The 11,313-nt window shown below is 35.5% G+C and overlaps 1 pseudogene; it reads left to right on the top strand.

The window, feature by feature from the left end:
• Nucleotides 1-8,842: 8,842 nt before the first annotated feature.
• On the top strand, nt 8,843-10,137 carry LOC116422221 (annotated as a pseudogene).
• Nucleotides 10,138-11,313: the final 1,176 nt, after the last annotated feature.

The raw sequence follows: 11,313 nt of genomic DNA, 5'->3' as shown, positions 1-11,313 counted from the left end.
AGAAACAAAAAAAAAATAGAGAAAGAGACAGAGAGACAGAGGCAGAGTGTGTGTGTGTGTGTGTGTGTGTGTATGAGAGAAACAAGCAGAAAGACAGACACAGAGACAGAGAGATAGAGAGATACAGAGACTGAAAGAGAGACAGAGAAAGAGACAGAGACAGAAAGACAGAGACAGACAGACAGAAACACAGAGACAGAGAAAGAGACAGAGACAGAAAGACAGACACAGAGACAGCGAGACAGAGAGAGACAGACATAAAGACAGAGACAGAGAGACAAAAAAAAGATAGACAAAAAAAAAGAGACAGAAACATAGGCAGAGTATGTATGTGTGTGTGTATGTGTGAGAGAGACAGACAGACAGACATAGAGACAGAGAGAAGCAGACAGAAAGACAGACACAGAGACAGACAAGGAGACAGAGAGAGAGACAGAGAAAGAGACAGAGACAGAAAGACAGACTCAGAGAGAAACAGAGACAGAAACAGACACAGAGACAGATAAAGAGACAGACAGAGACAGAAAGACAGACAGAAAGACAAAGAAAGAGACAGAGAGACAAAGAGATAGACACAGAGACAGTGAGACAGAGAGAGACAGAGAAAGAGACAGAGACAGAGATAGACATAAAGACAGAGACAGAGAGAGAGACAAAGAATAAGATAGACAAAGAGACAGAGAGTGAATGTGTGTGTGAGAGACAGACCGAAAGACAGACAAACAGAGAGACAGAGACAAAAAGACAGAGACAGAGAGACAGACAGAGACAGACACAGAGACAGACAGAAACAGAAAGACAGACAGAGAGAGAGATAGAGATAGAGACAGACAGACAGAAACACAGACACAGAGAGAGACAGAGAAAGAGAGGAAGAGACAAAGAGACAGACACAGAGACAGAGACAGAGATAGTGAGAGACAGAGAAAGAGACAGAGACAGAAAGACAGAAACAGAGAGAGGAAATTTGTATGTGTGAGAGACAGACAGAAAGACATACACAGCGACAGAGAGAGATAGACAGAGAGACAGAGAAAGAGAGAGACACAGACAGACGGAAAGACAGAGACAGACAGACAGACAGAGAGAGACAGAGACAGAAAGACAAAAAGAGACAGAGCGACAGAGAGAGAGAGAGAGAGAGAGAGTGTGTGTGTGTTTCCCAACAGACAAGTACAGGCATCAAGGTTATGTTACTTGAACAAACATCTTTTTTCTATTCCACATTCATGTCAGTGTGGTCAGCAAGAAATCACAGACAGAGGAAGATCTTTAAAAAAAATTGTTTTAACTAAGTGTTGTCTTAATAAGGAAACCTAGCTAATAGCAGCATACATCCTGCCAACTTCTATTCCATATCATAACATCTCAAATACTTACTTCAGGCAAATCATTTAAATTCTCTGAGACTCAGTTTTCTCATCTGTAAAATGGAAATCAAAATAAATGCCTCCCAAAGATATTGTGAAAATCAAATGAGATCATGGTATACAAAGTGCAATGCAAACTTCAAAGCTGGGTTCTTAAAACATTTTTTTTGTAATTTATGTGCCTGTTTAATAGTCTGATGAAGTCTACAGACTACCTAAAATAATGATTTTAAATACATAAGATAAAATTCTTTAAAATTACAAAAGAAACTAATTATATTGAAATACAGTTATCAGAACATTAAAAAACAACAACCTAGACCCAGATCAATAACCTCTGCTTTTAGAAAGTCTACATAAATGTAAAATGTCAAGTAAATATGAACATCAACTAATTGTACTTAATTATTATCAACAATAATTACAGATATTCATATTTAAATTTATATATTTATGTATAAAAATATGCCACTGTATGTTTATATATTGTTATATAAATTATAAATAATTATCTACATAAATCTTTTTGATAATTCATAAAGCTATTTAAGCTTATTGACAAGGCAAAGAATAATAGTAACAACATATGTATTTAATATTGTACATATATATGTATGTAATATTGTATATTATAAAATATATGTTGTAATAATATTCAATTGAATAATCTTATAATAATATATTATTTCAGAATAGTGATAATAATGTTTTATATTATACTATGTTAAATAATGTTAGAATATTAATATTGCACTTTGATCCTGTCAATAAGCTTAAAGTCAGAAGCTTTAAGACTTTTAAAAAAGAGGGGACTTTTTGAATTTCTGGGCCACAAAACCCAAAAAGATAGTAGACTAGACAGTTTCCCCAGTCCCCACTAACTCTTCAAAAGAGAAATTATGCACCATATTTAAAATAATTATAGCTGAATCCACATTATTAAAAAAATAAATGAAAGAAAGGAGGAAAGGAAAACAAAAGAATATCGATATTTCTACTATGTTTAATATATATTAGATACTTGCCCTAGATAGGGGAGGAGGGGGGGGAAGGAAGAGAAAATTAGTACATAAGGTTTTGCAAGGGCTAATGTTAAAGAATTATCCACACATATGTTTTGAAAAATAAAAAAATTAATTAAAAAAAAAGAATAGAGAAGAAAACAAAAAAGAAAAAGACCTCAAATAATATCAATAATGAATCCTTAGTAGGTCCATTGACTGGATAATGACTAAACCAATGATGGTGCATAAATGTAATGAATTTTATTATACTTTAAGAAACAAGGAATATGATGAAAATAGAGAGGCATGGAAAGATATATGAACTGACACAAAGTGAGCAAGGAAAAACAAGTAAAATAGTTTACAGGATGACTACAGTATGAATGGAAAGATCATAGCCCAATAATAAAAAATTTAAAAATCCAGCAGACTCACCACTCTATCAGAAAAGATGGCTCTCAGGAAGGATCTTAGGGACAAATATAGCAGGCAACATAGGCAATGTTTAAATAGATATAATCAATAAAAATGCTACTTTAAAAATAAAAAACCTTTTTTATAAGAACAAAGGTTGGGGTGCTAAGAAGATTGGGGAGAGTCAAGAGGAAGAATATGGTCTAAGTGTGAAGAGCAGCTGAAGTTTGATGCTCCAGTTTAAATCTTTCTCTTTGGACACAAAGCCTGCTTTAATCATGGGCATTGTCTGATGTCCCGGTTATGAGTCTATAAAAGTTTAAAGCATCTTCATCACTAAGGGATGAATAAAAGAAAATAACTAACTTGGACAGTCAAGGGCACGGGGGGCAAGTGTTTTTTTCAATTTCTTTTCACAGAAAAATCTAATCTTTCTCCCTCTTGATTGTTTGGGCTTTCTGTGGCCCATATTTGCATCATCTTCTCAGTTTTCCATTTTCCATAAATACTGCTGGTACTAAAACCTTTATTAGAACAATTCAAATTATTTGGTCAAATTAAGGATATTTAATCTCAATAAATTCTTGGAAAAGCCTCTTAAATCAAAGGATTGCAGGTTCTTGGTCTTAAATTTAAACATTTCCCATCCTAAGGGTTTGAAAAAAGAAAATAATAATTGACGTAAGAGGGGGCTTTTTAACCTAATTAACTTTCCCTTGGTTTTTCTCCCCCAATTCATAAGGCAAAGGGGGGGGGGAAAAGGGAAGAAAAGAGGAAATTTTAGTAAAAAGGAATAGAAGGAAACCATGGAAAAGGAAGAAAAGAGAAGGGAAGGAAAGGAAGAAGGCTGGAAAAAGAGGAAGGAGAAGAGGAGCAAAGGAAAACGAGGAAGAAAAGGAAAGGAAGAAGGAAGGAAGGAGGAAGGAAGGAGGGAAGGAAGGAAGAAGGAAGGAAAGGAAGGAAGGAAGGAAGGAAAGGAAGGAAGGAAGGAAGGGAAGGAGGAAGAAGGAAGAAAGGAAGGAAGGAAGGAAGGAAGGAAAGGAAGGAAGGAAGGAAGGAAGGAAGGAAGGAAGGAAGGGAAGGAAGGAAGGAAGGAAGGAAGGAAGGAAGGAAGGAAGGAAGGAAAGGAAGGAAGGAAAGAAAAGGAAAGAAGGAAGGAAAGGAAGGAAGAAAGGAAGGAAGGAAGGAAAGGAAGGAAAGGAAGAAAAGGAAGGAAAGGAAAGAAGAAAGAAGAAAGGAAGGAAAGGAAGAAAGGAAGAAAAAAAAGAAAGAAAGAGAAAGAAAGAAAGAAAGAAAGAAAGAAAGAAAGAAAGAAAGAAAGGAAAGATACCAAGAGGAAAGAAAGAAAGAGAAAAAGAAAAAAAGGAGGAAAGGAAGAAAGGAAGAACACAAAAAAAGGAAGAATGGAATGAAAAGGAAGGGGAAAAATTTAAAAAGAAAAGTAAGCTGTCTATAATAGATATGCAATATTATATACAGTAATACTCTCTCTCTGTACTACAGATATGAAAACGTTCCTTTTGGGGATGATTAAGTTCAGATGATTAAATTTTATGCTAAAACAAGTATATAGAAATGTACTGTAGTTCTAGAAAATAAAGAGTTCACATATCATATAATGTAATAATATAACACCACATTATAACATGTGTTTAATATATTTATTAGTTGGTGTATTATAATATAATATACAATATCCTATCACCTACTATATAACAAAAATTTTAATACCAAACAACCTTAATGTGACACAATATTTAATATTCTACTTTATTATATGACATAATACAATTTTGATATCATACCATAGACTATTTAATATCATATTTTGATATAGTGAAGATAACATGGCATGTGTGATAAAAATATTCAATATAATGTAATTTTTAATATATTTAATATCATTCCATATAATATACTACAATGTAATATACTATAATATTTAACATAGCATAATATAATATTCATTATAATGTAATGGTCAATATATCTTATGTCATATATAATGTAATCATTAATATATCATGTGACATGTTACAATATATTTAATATCATTATTTAGTAAAAATAATTTCATGGTCAATATACTGTGTAATATATTGAATATTATATAATACTATATATAGTATTATATAAATGTGAAATGATAAAACATCTAATTTAATATATTGTATAATAATGCAATGCAAGGTATAATTAAATATGATCATATTTAATGTCATATTTTGATATAGTGAAGATAATATGGCATGTGTGATAAAATTTTAAATATAATGTAATTTCTAATATATTATATTTAATATAATTCCATGGTAATATACCATAATATTTAACATAGTATAATATAATATTCAGTATAATGTAATGGTTAATATATCTTATGTCATATAATATAATGTAATCATTAATATATCATGTGACGTGTTACAATATATTTAATATCATTATTTAGTAAAAATAATTTCATGGTCAATATACGTAAATATATTGAATATTATATAATACAATATAGTATATATATAAATGTGAAATGATAAAAAAATTATATTTAATATATTACAATAGTAAAAACAAGGTATAATTAAATATGATCATATTTAATGTCATATTTTGATATAGTGAAGATAATATGGCATGTGTGATAAAATTTTAAATATAATGTAATTTCTAATATATTATATTTAATATAATTCTGTGGTAATATACCATAATATTTAACATAGTATAATATTCAGTATAATGTAATGGTTAATATATCTTATGTCATATAATATAATGTAATCATTAATATATCATGTGACATGTTACAATATATTTAATATCATTATTTAGTAAAAATAATTTCATGGTCAATATACTGTGTAATATATTGAATATTATATAATACTATATATAGTATTATATAAATGTGAAATGATAAAAACATCTATATTTAATATATTGTATAATAATGCAATGCAAGGTATAATTAAATATGATCATATTTAATGTCATATTTTGATATAGTGAAGATAATATGGCATGTGTGATAAAATTTTAAATATAATGTAATTTCTAATATATTTAATATAATTCCATGGTAATATACCATAATATTTAACATAGTATAATATAATATTCAGTATAATGTAATGGTTAATATATCTTATGTCATATAATATAATGTAATCATTAATATATCATGTGACGTGTTACAATATATTTAATATCATTATTTAGTAAAAATAATTTCATGGTCAATATACCGTGTAATATATTGAATATTATATAATACTACATATAGTATTATATAAATGTGAAATGATAAAAACATTTATATTTAATATATTTCATAATAGTGCAACACAAGGTATAATTAAATATGATCATATCTAATGTCATATTTTGATATAGTGAAGATAATATGACATGTGTGATAAAATATTCAATATAATGTAATTTCTAATATATTATATTTAATATAATTCTGTGGTAATATACCATAATATTTAACATAGTATAATATTCAGTATAATGTAATGGTTAATATATCTTATGTCATATAATATAATGTAATCATTAATATATCATTGAAAAGTACAATATATTTAATATCATTATTTAGTAAAAATAATTTCATGGTCAATATACTGTGTAATATATTGAATATTATATAATACTATATATAGTATTATATAAATGTGAAATGATAAAAACATCTATATTTAATATATTGTATAATAATGCAATGCAAGGTATAATTAAATATGATCATATTTAATGTCATATTTTGATATAGTGAAGATAATATGGCATGTGTGATAAAATTTTAAATATAATGTAATTTCTAATATATTATATTTAATATAATTCCATGGTAATATACCATAATATTTAACATAGTATAATATAATATTCAGTATAATGTAATGGTTAATATATCTTATGTCATATAATATAATGTAATCATTAATATATCATGTGACGTGTTACAATATATTTAATATCATTATTTAGTAAAATATTCATGGTCAATATACCGTATAATATATTGATAATATATAATACAATATATAATTATATAAATGTGAAATGATAGAAAATTTATATTTAATATATTTCATATAATCAACAGGTAATTAAATATGATCATATCTAATGTCATATTTTGATATAGTGAAGATAATATGACATGTGTGATAAAATATTCAATATAATGTAATTTATAATATATTATATTTAATATAATTCTGTGGTAATATACCATAATATTTAACATAGTATAATATTCAGTATAATGTAATGGTTAATATATCTTATGTCATATAATATAATGTAATCATTAATATATCATGTGACATGTTACAATATATTTAATATCATTATTTAGTAAAAATAATTTCATGGTCAATATACTGTGTAATATATTGAATATTATATAATACTATATATAGTATTATATAAATGTGAAATGATAAAAACATCTATATTTAATATATTGTATAATAATGCAATGCAAGGTATAATTAAATATGATCATATTTAATGTCATATTTTGATATAGTGAAGATAATATGGCATGTGTGATAAAATTTTAAATATAATGTAATTTCTAATATATTTAATATAATTCCATGGTAATATACCATAATATTTAACATAGTATAATATAATATTCAGTATAATGTAATGGTTAATATATCTTATGTCATATAATATAATGTAATCATTAATATATCATGTGACATGTTACAATATATTCAATATCATTATTTAGTAAAAATAATTTCATGGTCAATATACCGTGTAATATATTGAATATTATATAATACTACATATAGTATTATATAAATGTGAAATGATAAAAACATTTATATTTAATATATTGCATAATAGTGCAACACAAGTTATAATTAAATATGATCATATCTAATGTCATATTTTGATATAGTGAAGATAATATGACATGTGTGATAAAATATTCAATATAATGTAATTTCTAATATATTATATTTAATATAATTCTGTGGTAATATACCATAATATTTAACATAGTATAATATTCAGTATAATGTAATGGTTAATATATCTTATGTCATATAATATAATGTAATCATTAATATATCATGTGACATGTTACAATATATTTAATATCATTATTTAGTAAAAATAATTTCATGGTCAATATACTGTGTAATATATTGAATATCATATAATACTACATATAGTATTATATAAATGTGATATTATAAAAACATTTATAGTTAATATATTGTATAATAATGCAAAGCAAGGTATAATTAAATATTTAATTTTATGTTTTATTTAATATTTATTATTTATTTTATTCAGATATATTTATTTATGTTAATATATCTATTTACTATAACATATGAAATAATTAAACATAAAATATATTAATATATATTTATAATATTTATTATTAGTTATAAATATGATCATATTTAATATTATACAATGTGTTGTAATATCCAATACACCGGATTGCAATATTTACTACAATTCAATATTTAATGAATAATACTACACAATATAACGCGACGTTCCCTACAATGGGTGCTATAGCAGTTTAAGCTTTAATAGCTTCAAAGCGCGCTAAGATTTGGGGGACACTTTGCATATATACATATGCATGTATACATATACATATATACATATGCATGTCCATATTCACAAACATCTTGCTAAAGATGGCAAAGAGCCCCCCGCTGTGGGGGAGGGGGTCCTGGTTTCCCGGCCAAGTTTCTAGAACCTTCCCGCTTTCCGCTCTGCCCCCTCCCCCACCTCCTCGCTGAGAGTCTAATAAGTAACTTGTATCTCCCTGGGATGCTCCCAACAGAGCACACTGGGGGGGTGAGACGTAAGCTAGGAAGTCGTACTTTGGCTAAGGCGCTCCCTTGAGGCTGCGGTCTCCTCTCCCGGATCCATTATTGGGCTTTTACACTGGCCAGCGGACTCGCGCGCACGGGCCGGGCCCCCCCCCCCACCTCCCCTGCCCCTCCCCCCGAGACCCCCCTGGGCGGGCACTCGGCTTTGACCTCCCCTTGGGTCGGGCGCCTCCCTTTGCCTGCGCCGCCGCGGGTGCCGCCCTCAGTCTCCGCCCGCGCCCCGTCTGCAGGCGGCATGGAGAGGCCCTGCGGCTCGGGCCCGGGCCCGGCCGGCGCTGTAAACGCGCCCTCCTTCCTGACCAAGCTGTGGAAGCTGGTGGACGACCCGGCCACGGACGCGCTGGTGTCCTGGAGCCCGAGCGGCCGCAGCTTCCTGGTGTTCGACCAGGCCCAGTTCGCCAAGGACTTGCTGCCCTTGTACTTCAAGCACAACCACATGGCCAGCTTCGTCCGCCAGCTCAACATGTACGGCTTCCACAAGGTCGTGCACTTCCCGCAGGGCCTGGCGAAGAAGGCGCAGCGGGACCCCGTCGAGTACCAGCACCCCGACTTCCTGCGCGGCCGGGAGCAGCTTCTGGAGAGCATCAAGCGCAGGGCGCCCAACGCCTCGGGCGCCAGGGCCGCCGAGGCCCAGCAGGGCGGCCTGGCGGGCCTGGGCCGCGACGTGCAAGCCGTGAAGGAGAAGCAGGAGAGCACCGACGTGAAGCTGAGCGCCATGAAGCACGAAGCCGACGCCCTCCGCGGCGAGGTGAGCGCCCTGCGGCAGAAGCAGGCGCAGCAGCAGAAGGTGGTCGGCAAGCTGGCCGGCTTCCTGATGACGCTGGCCAAGAACAGCCAGCTCCCGAGGACGAAGAAGGTGCCCCAGCTGCCGAGCGGAGGCAGCTCGGCGCGCTCCCCGGCAAAGTGCTGCTGCCGAGACTGCTCCCGCAGCGGCGCTCCCGGGGCGCCGCCCTCCGACAGCCTGCCCCCCGCAGCCGACGCGGGGCCCGCCGTGGCCCACGTGATGGAGCTGCTCCGGCCCGAGCTGCTCCAGCCCGAGCTGCAGGCGCCGGCCCAGATGGACGTCGGCGAGCCCTTCTGCCCGCCCGTGGCCCACGTGATGGAGCTGCTCCGGCCCGAGCTGCTCCAGCCCGAGCTGCAGGCGCCGGCCCAGATGGACGTCGGCGAGCCCTTCGGCCCGCCCGTGGCCCGTGGCCCCGCTGATGCCCTCGGGCCGCCGCCCCTGAAGGGCCAGCCCGGCGAAGACGCGCGCGCGTGCGGCGCCGAGGGGCCCGGCGACCCCGCTCCTCGCCAGCCGGCCTCGCAGTAAAGAAAGGTCGGTGTGAGACTCCCGCCGCGCGGCGGCGCGGGCCCCGGCCCCTCCCCCGCCTTACTCTGCTTTCTCCCTTTCTGCAGCTCCCCGAGCGCCGTCCGGGGCCCCCCGCCGGGCCTCGTGCCTGCCGCCGGCCTCCTGTTCGTCTCCTAGCGTTCGCCGATCCCGCCTAACGCGGACGGCCTGGGCCCGGGCCTGGGCCCGGGCCCGGCGCGTGCGTCCTGCGGAGTCCCAGCCCTTCTCCTCGCCGCGCGCGGGATCCGGCCTCGTCCCTGCAAAACGTCCTGGCGCGCAAGCCTCAGACCTGCGAGGCGGACTCGGGGTGAACCCGTCCGGCGTGGTTCTGGTAAACTCCTTCCATCGCGGGGGGCGGGGGGGGGGGGGCGCCTTCGTAATTTGAATCAGAGAACTGAGAATTGTTACGTAACGACCCCATCTCCCGGGGTCCGACACCCCGAGGCTCCCTGAGACGATGGCGCAGGTGTCCCCCATCCCCCATCACGCTCTCCTGGGGTGGGAGTCTGTCTGTTTGGGAAGGGGAGGGGGCAGACAAAACCCCAGAGCCACGCCTGAGAGGGGGCAGGGTGGGAGAGACACCCCCCCCACTCCCAGAGGGTGATGGCTGTCCTAAACAAATCTGAACATAATGGGACCCAGCCCCTAAATTCTATGGGATGGGACGCTGCTCGCCTTCATGCTCCCCTACGGCTGCCCTAAGCCTCAGGTCCCTTTTGTTCCCCACCATTAGTGACTCTGCATTCTCAGGCTCCTGTTGGTTGGTCTGGAGATCCATTGGTCATGTCTTGTATCGATTACACTGATTATTGATTGAATTGTATTGTGCATTTTTCATGAGAAAAGTTATAAAATAGACATTTGTTTTATGTGTGTATGAATATATACTCTATATAAACCATTGTGACTTCTCAAAGAAAGTCATCTGCAAATCTCTTCCCTTTTCCCTATCCTATTATTTTAGAAGGATTCCTTCTTTATGTTATAGGCACTTACAGAGGAAAAGGGAAATAGACTACATATCAGTCTCCTATTGTTTGGCTTGGAGATCCATTGGTCATGTCTTGTATCGATTACCCTGATTATTGATTGAATGGTATTGTGCATTTTTCATGAGAAAAGTTATAAAATAGACATTTGGTTTGTGTGTGTATGAATATATACCTTTATATAAGCCATTGTGACTTCTCAAAGAAAGTCATCTGCAAATCTCTTCCCTTTTCCCTATCCTATTATTTTACAAGGATTCCTTCTTTATGTTATACGCACTTAGAGTGGAAAAGGGAAATAGACTACATACTGGTCTCCTG

The sequence above is a fragment of the Sarcophilus harrisii genome, chromosome 3 (assembly GCF_902635505.1).
Source record: "Sarcophilus harrisii chromosome 3, mSarHar1.11, whole genome shotgun sequence".
Classification (NCBI taxonomy): Eukaryota; Metazoa; Chordata; class Mammalia; order Dasyuromorphia; family Dasyuridae; genus Sarcophilus; species Sarcophilus harrisii.
Note: the sequence above shows the minus strand (reverse complement) of the source record. Positions and strands in the feature narration are given on the sequence as shown.